The sequence below is a fragment of the Megascapheus bottae genome, unplaced genomic scaffold (assembly GCF_031878675.1).
Source record: "Megascapheus bottae isolate mThoBot1 unplaced genomic scaffold, mThoBot2.hap1 HAP1_SCAFFOLD_40, whole genome shotgun sequence".
Lineage (NCBI taxonomy): Eukaryota > Metazoa > Chordata > Mammalia > Rodentia > Geomyidae > Megascapheus > Megascapheus bottae.
This window is the reverse complement of record NW_028327715.1, coordinates 4,478,703-4,491,631: the sequence shown is the minus strand read 5'-3', so window position 1 is coordinate 4,491,631 and position 12,929 is coordinate 4,478,703. Positions and strand designations below refer to the sequence as shown.

Sequence of the window (12,929 nt, the reverse complement as noted above, 5' to 3'; positions counted from 1 at the left end):
TTAGTTCCATTGAAATCAAATGAAAATTTCAGGGGGTGCTTAACTACAGAACTTACATTGGATTGGGGAAGACTTATCAATTTCTTTCCAAACCACAGTCCAGCCTTTACTGCTTCTCTTTCAAGTTGAAAAACAAAATTCACATCTGAAATTCTAAAACTGCTTTAATCCTTGACTCAGGCAATCATGGAAAAATGGACATGTTAGGTGAATAAAAAGACCTTGAGCTCAAGTGCCAGCACTGCTACCCCTCCCCCCAAATATGTCATGAATAGAAATGTAGGTAAAGCCCTATGGTAAATAAGGACAAGGCCAGGACTTTGATTCCCAGGAAGAAACACACACACACACACACACACACACACACACACACACACACACACACACTTCTCATAAATGATTCTTGGTTATCACTAACTCATCTTTGGCTAATGATGTGCTGTAAAAATAACAGCTAGATTTCAGTGAATGCTTCCCCTAATATAGAAATTCTTTAATAAAACTGTCCTTGCCTTCATATGCTGCTTTAGAATCTGTAATAGTATGCTTACAGCTATAACACCTCAGGCCTCCTGTGTTTTACATGTTAAGTACATTTCCTTAGCAGCTGTAGTTTGATGGTTTAAATAGATGTAAGACTGTAAGATTTGGCAACTTACAGTAATGTCTTTATAAAGATAAGATCAAAATTTACTGGTAGGCTCCAGTTATTTTGTAAATGGCAAGTGAGAAACTTTACGCATATGGGCAGATAGTGTGAGTGATATTTTGGGTTAAGGTAGGAAGATGTCAAATTCGAATGTAAAGATTGTGTCCAAAGTCCACAAGAAGAGCTGGACTGCTTCTCTGGGCATGACTCAGCTACCTCACAGGCCTCGTACTCTCTTTCTCACATAGTTCTTCCCGAAGGGAGACTCGGGTAAAGCAGCCAGATGGCTAGTGCAGGTTGGCAGCAGACTAAGAGAAACTGAAAAGAAGACTTTGAATTTCAGTAATTGTATCTCTCCCCTCTCCTTCTCCTTCTCTCTCTCCCCTTTTCCCTCTCTCTCACCGTCTTCTCTCTCCTCCTGATTCTTTCCCTCCTCCTACTCTTTCCTTAATGTGGCACCAATTGAGGACCTAAGGCACTTGTTTGTCTTTTTTCACTCAACATTAGTTCACTACTAATTGAGTTACATTTTCACCCCTAGCTTTTCTTCTGGTTAATTGGAGATGTGAGTCTCATGGACTTTTCTGCTGAGGTAGGCTTTGAACCACTATCCTCAGCCTCCAGAGTAGCAAGGATTATAGCTGTGAGTCATGGAATCAACAACTGTTGTGTTTTCACATTGAGAGTTAATTGTAGTCCTAGTTTGTACAAAAAGATTGTAAAATATTACTGATAAATTATTAACCCCAAGAAAGCAGCTACTCTCATTTATCTGAAATAGAAAAATCAAATTGCCTGACACTGGTGGCTCATGTGTGTGATCCTAGCTACTCAGGAGACCGAGATCTGAAGATCGAGGTTCAAAGCCAGTCTATGCATGAAATTCCATGAGACTCTTATTTCCAATTAACCACAAGTGTACTAGTCTTGAGCAAAAACTTCAGGGACAATGCAAGGCCCTGAGTTTAAGTCTCAGTGCTGGCATACATGCCCAAGAATTATGACAATGTAAATATCTGACAGGAAATCACTACTTTTAGTTAGATTTGTTAGACAGAATAGGTGAGAGGTTTTCGGTGCCTGATAAATTTTTTTATTAGGTAACACATGCTTTTGCAATGGTAGATGTTGGAAATCAAGTTTCCATTCGTGAAACAAATACCTGAGATTGAACTTCTAAAGAGGAGAGGCTTTGCAGGACATTGATGGCTCACACCTGTAATTCTAGCTGCCCAGAAAGCTGAGATCTGAGGATCACAGTGCAAATTGAGCTTGGTTTGGAAAGGGTATGAAACTCTTATCTTCAGATAACAAGAAGATGGAAAGAATCAAAAAGAACAGAAATTCTGGCCAAGTTTGAGAGATCACTGCTGCAGCTGCAAGAGCTATTTCGTGGCAACCAGCTGGTTTTCACCCATCTTCTTCCAGATGGTTTACCAGAGTTCGGCTGGCTCTTGCTCAACTGACCTTCTTCCCTCAGAGCTCAGTGAGGATGCCCCTACCAGCTGGGCTGGCAGCCTGCAGGTGGACTGCAGTCCATCCAAGCCCGCCCCCGCAGCCCCACCCACCCGCGCTTAGACACGCCCCTATTGCCCAGAGGACCATGGGAGCTGCTTGCCTGGAATCCCTGTGGAAAGCACAGTTGGAGGCCAACGGACAGGGGCTCTTGGTAGACCTACTAAAGGAGCATCTGGAGTTTGCTCGTACATTGACTTTAACTTAAAATATGTACTTTATTTATAATTTAAACGTTTATTTATATATAGTTTACTTATAACTAATAATTTGTTCATTCATTTTGTGGGTAGTGGGTCCTGAACTGGGTTGGGGAAAGGTCTGGGTTTTCTTGCTCACGGTTAGTGCTATACCATTTGAACCACACTACTTACGGCTTTCTGGTGGTTTATTGAAGTCTTATGGACTTTCCTGACTGGGTTGGCTTCAAACCATTATCCTGAAGTCTCAGTCTGCAGAGGAGCTAGGGTTACAGATGTGAGCCACTAACAACCGGCTTAAAATATTCTTAATAAATAATTTTGCCATTTTCCATATCCCATCGTTTCAGTCAAGTGAAAACTTTAAAAAAAGGTTGTTACAATTTTACCCAGAGGATTGATTTGACAATTGTAAATTTAATTGATGAAGAGGTCACCATTGAAATTTATACATCACTTTTTCTATCATAAAAGATTAAAATTTCTGGGTAAAATGGAAAATTATGTTTTCAAGATAGTCAAGACTGTTTTTGTTACAGTTTTAGGTATAGAATATTAACATTTGCATCTAAGCTGTGTACTTGGGCACCTCATTCCTGTAATTCTAGCTAGTCAGTAGACTAAGAGCTGAGGATGGTGATTTGAAGCCAGGCCAAGCAGGAACGTCCATAGTTAACCAGTAAAAAGTGAAAAGTGGGGCAGTCGCTGCTTGGGGACGCGGTGTGCGCGGGGGCTGCGTTCTGTGCTCCGGGTTCGCCGTCACCGCCCGTCCCTCTCCGGAGCCCGGGCCCGAAGGGATGCGCACCCGTGCATGTGGCGCTTGACCAAGACCAAAGATGGCCATGAAGTGAGGTCGTGCAAAGTGGCCGATAAAACGGGCAGCATCACCATCTCCGTGTGGGATGAGGTCGGCAGTCTCATCCAGACCGGGGATATCATACAGTTGACCCGAGGATATGCATCTCTGTGGAAAGGATGTCTGACACTTTATACTGGAAGAGGTGGTGAACTTCAAAAAATTGGGGAATTTTGTATGGTTTATTCAGAAGTGCCAAATTTCAGTGAACCCAACCCAGATTATCGAGGACAGCAGAACCAAGGGGTAAATAATGAGCTGAAAAATAGTAATACCAGTACAGGTACATTTGGACCAGTGGGAAATGGTGTTCAAACTGGCCCCGAATCAAGGGGATGCCAAATTTCATATTCTGGTAGAAGTAATGGCCGGGGACTGACCTATCCACAGCTATCAGGAGCAACTAATAATCACACAGTCATGACCACAATGAGTAATGGCAGGGATCCTCGGAGGGCCTTTAAAAGATGACCTCTGCCAAATAGTCACATGTAGTTTTTGAACTACATGACCTACTTGAACACATATTGCACTTTTATTTATTGTTAACTGTGAAACGTATGTCCTTTATTAGTTTTCTTTTACATTTTTGGTTTGTTAAGACAAGTGGTTGATTTTTATAGCAAAACTGTTAAGCTACTCAAGTATCCTATTGAAGAGTAAGCGCTCTCTGAGAAGTAGGGGCATTTACTTAGAGCAAAACTATTGGATATCCTCTTTTAAAAATCTGTACCCATTTTAAGGGTGAGTTACTTGAGATATTAAGCTTGATAGCCTCTGTGAGTCTATCTTCTGTATATGTTTTTGTAATATTTGGCATAAAGTTTAATGGGATACATTGTTTTAAATCCAGCTGTTTACCAGCTAAAGCAACAACCACCAAAAATGAGAAATTTGATCAATGCTAACAGCCATTTTGACTCCAGGAATAACTGACTATATTGACTGCTATTAAGATTTTCCCTAGCACTGAATCATCTAGAATTCTTGAGTTGCCCCCCCAATTTATCATAATTTTGGAATAAAAGTAATTATTTTGTAAGAAAGTACATTTTCTGTGCTTTCTGTAATGTGGTACTTTTAACATTTGTTTTTAAAACTACTTATTATGTTGGGGGGAAATTTAAAACTAAGGCCTTAAGTATTTAGTTTTGAAACTACCATGTAAAATATTAAAATGTAGTTTGGAGGAGTTGTAAAATCACAAACATTGATTATTAAAAAAAAGTGTAAGTAGATATAATGAAGGTGATTTAAATTGAATCCATGTAGCAATTAGCAATCTTAAGTTGCCCTGGTAGTTAACAGCCTTCAGTGAAAGTGCTAGGTACTTCCCTTTATTTCAGTTGTGTGTATGTGTCCTAATTTTGGAATAGATTGACATTATAAGCAAAAGTTACATGACTCTCAAGAGTGGGTTGCAGCTTTATTAAAAAATGTTAACGTGTACTTTATTTATATGTTACAAATGAGACCCACTTTTACTTTTTACTATATGGGTGGATAGCTAGTAACTTTTTTCCTTTGTTAAAGTTTCGCCTCCTCTTTTGAATAAAACTTGTATTAATATTAAAAGATCTTCCTAATTTTTACTCTTTTCTATGACAACAGTGGAGAGCCTATACATCTTCCTGACATTATAACATTAACCCGGAGACTTCTTAGTTTTATATTTGTTGTCTTCCCCCCTACCACTTTTGTTGCTTTTTCCTTCCTACCTCAAATCATACAATAAAGTCATAGCATTTTAAAATTTAAAAAAAAAGTGAAAAGTGGAGGAGAGTGGCTCAAATGGTAGAGCACAAGCCTTGAGATAAAAGCTACAAGGCAGCACTTAGGGCCTGAGATTGTGTCTATACCAGCACCTTCCCCACCAAAAGACCACCATAAACATAAGTTGTGTGACATCTAATTACTATACAGGTCACAAACTCATGATATTTCTGCCTCCAGAGTAGCTGAGATTAAAAGCATGTGCAGCACATCCAACTTCTCCTTCTTGCCCTCTTTGCTTCCCTCCCTCCCTCCCTCCTTCTTTCCTTCCCTCCCTCCCTCCTTTCCTTCCTTCCTTCTTTCCTTCCTTTCTCTTTTTTTCTGTTTTTGAGACAAGGTCTGAGACACAGATAGCCTAGCTAGACTTGAATTCTAGATCCTTCTGTCTCAGCTCTCTGGGAGTTGTTAAGACAGATAAGCTTCACCATACCTGACCTGTTCTTATTGTTACCTACTGTAGTTTAGTTTTTGCCTTTTGTAGGACCTTCTATAAATATAACTCTGCATACTGCATGATTTCATATAAAACTTCCAAGATACTTATAAATTATTAATAAACCCTCTGCATTCTTTTTATATTTTGAAATAGTACTCTATTACATAAACATGCCCCATTTTGTTTATCCATTATCACATTTTATTCATCCATTTATCCCCATATTTATTTATCCATGGACATTGGATTTATTTGTAATTTTTGGTTTGTGATGAATGTAACTGTTATGGATATTCTTTTTCTTTTCCTGTTTTCTCTTTTGTTTTTTTTTATATACACAGTGGAGTTTGAACTCAGAGGCTTGTGCTTGCCAGGCAAGGTTTGGGATTGATTAATTTTTTGTGGGGGGGAGGTAGTCATGGGGCTTGAACTCGGCCCGGGCACCGTCCCTGAACTCTTCAGCTCAAGGCTACTGCCTTAAGCCAAGCCTCACTTCCCATTTTCTAGATGTTAATTGGAGAAGCATCTCAAGTCCTTTTGTGCTGGGGCTGATTGTGAACCTTGATCTTCAGATCTCAGCATTCTGAGTAGCTAGGATTATAGGCATGATCCACTGTGCCTGGCTTGGGATTGATTAATTTTTTAACTGATTGAGCCATACCCCTAGTTAGGTTTTCTCTTGTGATTGTCTGAATAGGGCCTTCCTTTATCCCAGGCCATCCTGAACCTCTATCCCCCTATTTATGCTTCTAATTGAACTGGGATGACAGCATGAATCACCACGTCCAGCTTTTTATTGTTGAGATGAGGATCGCAGTGCAAATTGAGCTTGGTTTGAAAAGGGTAGGAAACTCTTATCTTCAGTTAACAAGAAGATGGAAAGAACCAAAAAGAACAATTTAGAAGACATGAATAGAGATGAATATGAGGAAAAAGAGAAACTAAAATCATAAAAATTGTCACCATCCAAAAATATTAACCACTAACTTACATCCTTCAATAACCAGATGGTTTGCTGATATATTTGAATGTTAATATGTTCAGATGATTGCTTCCTAAATACAAGTACTGCCGGGGCCAGCTGGCAGTGAGCCAGGGTTCGCAAATTGGGATTCCTGAAATAGGGGCAGGGACTAGGAAAAAATAGAAGAGAGACAAACAGATGGTGTTTGGGAGGGCTACAGCCCAAATCAGGAGCCACAGCTTAAGAAGACAGTAGCCCAAGACTGTAGTCCAGTTTATTTCCAGTTCTGACCTTAAATACACTTGTTTAAACTAGGGAACTGCCAGTGGCTACATTCGTACAAACAGTATCAAGTCTCAAATAGGTTGAATGAGAAGCGATCAAGTCCCAAATAGGTTAAATGAGAAGCTATCAAGTCCCAAACAGGTTAAATGAGAAGCTATTGACACAGCACAAAATCATGATAAGAGCTTACTTCCTTGTGCACTCAATTGTGCGGGTCCAAGGTCACTCACCCCACAGTCACGGTTACTGACCCCACAGTTGGTCCCCAACAAAGTACCTATGTGCAGATATAATTATAAAATCTACTGTCTGTCTGTCTGTCTATCTATCTATCTATCTATCTATCTATCTATCTATCTATCTATCTATCTATTTATCTATCTATCTATCACCTGGTACTGGTATTGAGGCTTGAACTCAGGTCTTGTCTTCCTGCTTTCCTTTTTTCCCCAATGTATTCCTGGGTGCTATGATTCTGTATATCAGGAAGTTGTGTCTAGACATAGGTGTTTGGATTACTGGTCAGTGGGTCCACATCCTAAAAAGACATATTGGTTGTACATGATCATATATATGAGCCCTTGTATTCATGTGCTTTTTGTTTCACATACATGCTTCTCACATTTTCCTGTCCCATTGCTGCTAAGAGAGGAAGTTCAAGCATCTTGTCAGAATGTGATCCCTACATCTCCCCATGGCTCATTGCTCATCCCATTATTCTGCAGACTTCTTCCTTTGTTCTTTTAAAGAAGTGTGCTGCTCAGTCCTCTCAGGGTGCAAGTCTAACAACACAAACTGCAGAAAAGGCACTAGTGTTAAGTGAGGAATCCAATTAAGTTCTAAAATGTTAATTGACAGAAATTTGTCTCATCTTCTTTTGAACCACAATCCTCAGATCTCAGCCTCCTGAGTAGCTAGCATTCATTACAGGCGTGAGCCACTGTGCCCAGCTAGAAATTTTCTTCTTAATGCAAATCAAAATAACATTGAGATTTCACCTCACTCCAGTTAGAATGGCCATTATCAAAAAATCAAATAACAACAGACGCTGGTGGGAATATGGCCAGAAGGAAGTGCTACTATACTGTTGGTGAGAGTGTAACTCCTTCAACCACTCTGGAAAGCAGTATGGCGATTCCTCAAAAGACTAAACCTAGAGTTCCCCTCTGACCCAGCAGTTCCCCTCCCTGTCATTTACCCAATAGTCCAGAAACAAGGGCATACAAAAGCTACTAGCGCAACGATGTTCATCGCAGCATTATTTAACATAGCTAAGATATGGAACCAACCCAGATGCCCCTCAGTATATGAATGGATCAAGAAGATGTGGTATTTATACACAATGGAATTCTATACTGCCATCAGAAAGAATGACATCACCCTGTTTGTAAGGAAATGGAAAGACTTGGGGGAAAAAAGCATATTAAGTGAAGCCAGACCCAAAGGAACATAGGCTCCATTTGTAATAATTAGTACACATCTACGCATCTCCTGGCAGAGATCAAAAGCTCAAAAGCTAAGTGCATCTGACCATGTAGGATGAAACTAAACAAAATGAACTCTAGGATATGGAAACAGAGGTTTATCTTTGTGATTGTTGTTATGAAGTTATTTCTTTTCTCTTTTTTTCCCTTGTGGTTAATTTTATGTGGTTACTGTATCTGACTTTGTTACCTGGTGTATTGTATATATGTTTGTATACCTGGTGTATTTGAAAAAGAGAAGGGAAGGAAGAAAACAAGATGATTGGGAGGGGTGAGGGAAGGGAGAGGGAACAAAAACATGAGAAGGGGTATCAATGTTGAAGAAGTAATATACCCACTATCTGATGGATGTAATTGTAACCTTTCTATACATTATCCTGAAGATAAAATGCAATAAAAATAAAAAATAAAATTTTCTACTTAACAGATTGACTGTTACATTAAATGGTCAATCAAATGACAGATAATAAAGGTAAGCTTAGAAGGTAGATCCAGGGAATAATTAAAATAGCATATTGAATTTGCCTTTTTCTTTATAGGTCAAAAGTTACCTTGCAAATTGACCATTTTTTATCATCAAATTCTATGAATGCCACAGAATGGGGTTCCATAATGAGTTTCAATAGGGCTTACAGGAGGAAGGAAATGATAATGAAGGTCACTCAGAGACAATGTACTAGATCCAGGAAAACAAAGTTTGTGTATAGAAATGGCTATGGGCAAATGAAGAACAACATTTTTTTCCTAGAAATGTAATAAATTATTCCCTTAGGTGTCATGCTTAATGTTGAGAAAGCTATTTGGAAAGAGTCTGATCACTGGACCAAAATACAATCTTAATTCTACATGCTCACAAGGCCATTCCTTTCTGATCTTGTCAGGGAAAATAAGACAGTATAAAACTCCTTACCAGCAGGAAAGGGAAAACCATCTAAGGAAATATTGTCCATTCTGAGAGTTATAGATACAGTGAAAATTTGATAAAGAATTAAGCTAACCTCAAAGAATGTTAGTGTGGGCATCTAGGTGAAAGAAATTGGAACAAGGTGTTTATAGGTTATCCATGTGAAGTACAAAATAACGTGCACCTTAAATTTGCTCATTTTGGTGTTTTTTTTTTTTTTGCCAGTCCAGGGTGTGGACTCAGGGCCTGAGCACTGTTATGTGGTAACTAGGAATTGAACCTGGGTCTTCATGCATGCTAGGCAAGCACTCTACCACCAGACCAAACTCCTGGCCCCTCATTTTGGTATTTTTTTAATGGCAGTCCTGGTGCTTGAACTCAGAGCCTGGGCACTGTCTTGAACTTTCTCAAGGCTAATGTTCTACCACTTGCGCCACAGCACCACTTCTGGCTTTTTCTATGTACATGGTACCAAGGAATTGAACCCAGGGCTTCTTGCATGCTAGGCAAGCACTCTACCATGAGGCTATACTCCCAGCCCTCATTTTGGTATTTTGTGCCTCTCTCTCTCTGTCTCTCTGTCTTTCTCTCTCTTTGTCTCTCTGTCTCTGTCTCTGTCTTTTGCCAGTCCTGGGGCTAGAACTCACAGCTTGGGCATTGTTCTTGGGCTTTCTCAAGGCTAGCACTATATCACCTGAGCCACATCACCATTTCCAGCTTTTTTTTTCGGTATATGGGATACTGAGGAATTGAACCTAGGGCTTCATACATGCTATGTGAGCACTAGACCATTAGAATACTACTGCTCCCAATTCCGGCCCTACTGTTTCTTTTTTATTCTGCTAGCTTACTTGTGTCAAATTAATAACCAAAATGTTTCTGTGTGTTCATCTTACATGATACTCAGTATGTATTTAAATGATGAAGATCTAGGTCATTGAAGTAATACCTGAAGGAAAAATAAAAGTATTCCAATAAGAATTACATTGAACACTTGAGGAAATACACTTTTGTTATTTCTTAAGGATCAGTGTTTCTTTTGCTGTAAATACTATGATTTATCTGACTTTACAGGATGTGACTCAGTATATTGCATCAGAACAGCAAGACAGTTGTGAGGAATCATATCCAGCCTTTGGTATGTTCATTATTTATATTCTATCTTCTTGTATAAGTGGGTTTTGTATTTTCAATATTATAACCAAAGGAACTTACTTCCCAGTCTACCCTGAACAGTTAATAGGTCAAATCAGCAACTGCTATAATTATTTTTGCAAGTATGAGTACTTACTAAAACACTTAAGAAATATCAGCATCATATTAAGTATGATCTTTAGAGTTATGCTCAAAATGTGTGATTGATTTGTGCTTCTGATAATAAATATGCCTCATGTGATAAAACTTTAAATCCAAATCAAAGACTGACTAATTAGTCAGAATTAAGAATCCTATTTTGTCATTAACCCTTAGCTTCTTATCAAAGGGAAATAATTCTTAATGGCTCCCAATTCATAATTTCATATTAAAATCATAAATGCCAAAGACTGGAACAGAAATATATCATGTGGTATGCGTACCTTCAATGTGTGGCTTGAGGGAGAGAAGAGTCTGACATGTGTCTGAAGGAGATGATTGGGAAGGGTGCTGAATATTACAAAAAACCCAGAATATTTCATTTTAATGAATTGGATCAGAAAATACAACCACATTTTTATAGACTGATATAAATATAGCTTAGCATAGATTCACACTGGACTTTCTGCTGTGAGTATACACAGATGAAAGACCCTGTATAGACTATAACCAAGTGGAAGAAAACCATTAATCCATATATCCAATAGAAACTTAGAAATCATGGCTTCATGCCATGTTAAAATTGTGTTGTGTATTCAAAACTGAATCAGTTTCCCTTTCTGAATATTTACCTATGGAGACACCATCAGGAAACAAGCCATGCATGTTTGCATTGTATTGACATGACAGAGAAGGAATCTGTCAGCAAAGAATTTTTAGCTCTAGAACCCCTTCCAGTGAAGATGTTGAGAAGGATTTACATTTCCTTTGTTCCTGAGATGGAAGCCAGAAGGAAGAAAATTCCCTACTCAGACAACAGGTTCCCTAATATGACATTGATCCTCCATGGAAAGAAAGCTGACAGACGAGTGAATCTCTAGGAGGATCATCATCCAGGGAGACAGAGGAGAGCATGCCTACATTCATCATTTTATCCTGATAGTCAGGGGTTGAGCAGGTGTCAGCTAGAAAGATACCCATTATCCTGGCATCTACATTGTTATAATGAACAGAAAAGGAATGACAGCAGGAGGACAAGCAGATTTCTCACATTTAAGAAGTAGCTCTTCGGGCTGGGAGTTTGGCCTAGTGGTTAAAGTGCTTGCCTAGCATGCATGAAGACCTGGGTTCGATTCCTCGGTACCACATATAGAAAAAAAGCCAGAAGTGGTGCTGAGGCTCAAGTGGTAGAGCTCTAGCCTTGAGAAAGTGCAAGGACAGTGCTCAGGCCCTGAGCTCAAGCCCAGGACTGGCAAAAAAAAAAAGAAGTAGCTCTTCTTGGGCTAGGAGTTTGGCCTAGTGGTAGAGTGCTTGCCTACCATGCATGAAGACCAGGATTTGATTCCTTGGTGCCACATACACCGAAGTGGTGTTTTGCCTCAAGTGGTAGAGAACTAACCTTGAGGAAAAAGCCTAAAGACAGTGCTCAGGCCCTGAGTTCATGCCCCAGGAGTAGCAAAAAAAAAAAAGAAAAAAAAAGAAGAAGTAACTCTTCTTACCATATACAGCCTATACTTTTGTTAATCAAGAGCCTGGGAATTGGTAGGTCCAAGTTCAAAGCCAATCCATCACAAAAGTCTGGGAGACTCCCTATCCACAATAAGTAGTAAAAAAAAAAAAAGGATGCAGACAGTGTACCTCATGAGGTAAAGGCCAAGTGTGGTATAGAAAGGCGAGAAAGGGTAAGAGAGGCCCTCAGTTTAAAGGCTGAAACCAGCTAAATCTGAAATCCAAAGAAAGAAAGATAAAGGGAGAAAGCAAGCAACTGTCCTTTTGCCTTTTTTTAAAGCTTATTATACTTTTTTATTCACAAAGGAAAGCTGTAAATGGTATTTTCTTCTGTTTTTGGCTGTTGAGCTTGGATTCTGGGCTTGGGTGCTGTCCCTTAGCATTTCAGTTTAAGGCTACCGCCCTACCCCTTGGCCACAGTGCCATTTCCCATTTCCTAGTCGTTAATTGGAGATAAGAGTCTCAAAGTCTTCAGGGTCTTTAGTGCCTGATCTGGATTTGAATAGAGATTCTCAGATCTCAGACTCCTGAATAGCTAAGATTACAGGCATGAGACACTGTGCTTGGCTGTAGTTAGTTTCTTTCTTTCTTTCTTTCTTTCTTTCTTTCTTTCTTTCTTTCTTTCTTTCTTTCTTTCTTTCTCTTTTCTTCCTTTTTGTTTTTTGCCAGGCTTACGACTTGAACTCAGGGCCTGAATACTGTCCTTATGTTCTCAAGGATAGTGTTCTAGCCCTTGAGCCACAGCACCACTTCCACCTTTTTCTATGTATGTGATACCGAGGAATCAAACATGATACGTGATATGGGATAGGCAAGCACTCTTACCAATAGGTCAAACTCCTGGCTCAAACATAGTATTTAAAGCTAATGTACAATCTAAAATATATCAACAACTCAAAAAATTGAATCACTCCAAAACTAATCTCCAAAGTAACAACCATCCCATTAAAAAATGGGCCAAAGACTTAAAGAGAGTCTTCTCTGAAGAAGAAACAAAAATGGCCTATAGACACATGAAGAAATGCTCAACATCTCTGGTCATAAAAGAAATGCAAATCAAA

The 12,929-nt window shown here is 39.2% G+C and overlaps 1 long non-coding RNA gene and 1 pseudogene across 1 annotated transcript in view; one reads left to right on the top strand and one right to left on the bottom strand.

Moving 5' to 3' along the window:
- LOC150039381 (uncharacterized) overlaps positions 1-12,929 on the bottom strand; it is a 247,376-nt gene that overhangs the window by 14,305 nt on the left and 220,142 nt on the right. The gene's annotated exons all lie outside the window — the stretch shown is intronic.
- Positions 3,176-3,691, top strand: LOC150039386 (SOSS complex subunit B2 pseudogene; annotated as a pseudogene).